This window comes from Sinocyclocheilus rhinocerous, unplaced genomic scaffold, assembly GCF_001515625.1.
Source record: "Sinocyclocheilus rhinocerous isolate Xijiao unplaced genomic scaffold, SAMN03320098_v1.1 scaffold2383, whole genome shotgun sequence".
NCBI classification, from domain to species: Eukaryota; Metazoa; Chordata; class Actinopteri; order Cypriniformes; family Cyprinidae; genus Sinocyclocheilus; species Sinocyclocheilus rhinocerous.
The window spans coordinates 132,910-133,338 of NW_015664014.1; positions in this window are offsets into that span (position 1 = coordinate 132,910).

The window sequence follows — 429 nt, forward strand, 5'->3', positions numbered from 1 at the left end:
GTCTAATCTCTAATTGTCATACCATTCGAATTTCATATTAAGAAATTATTTTACCCAAAAAGCAAATTATGCTCCCTTCGAACTGGTTGTCCTTAAAATACAAATCTTGTGTAATCCCAGGCTATCTGTAGTCAGAAGCACATTTAAAACTGGAATATAATTTAATTTCATTCACATGTGTTTCATAAACACAATCCTATCTGGATTACAATCCACCATCAAATTGAGATATTTAATTATTCCAGCTGCTGTGAGAAAAGGCCACTAATGATCCGCCACCTGCAGGATCCTCACATGCAATAGCCTAGTAGCCGGTGTTCTGACGATTTGTGCTACCCTGTCAGATTTTGCTACCTCCCATTAAAACAGATGGTAGCATAATTCGATAGCGAATAGTCACTGCCAATACTTGTAGAAACAATGTGAAAT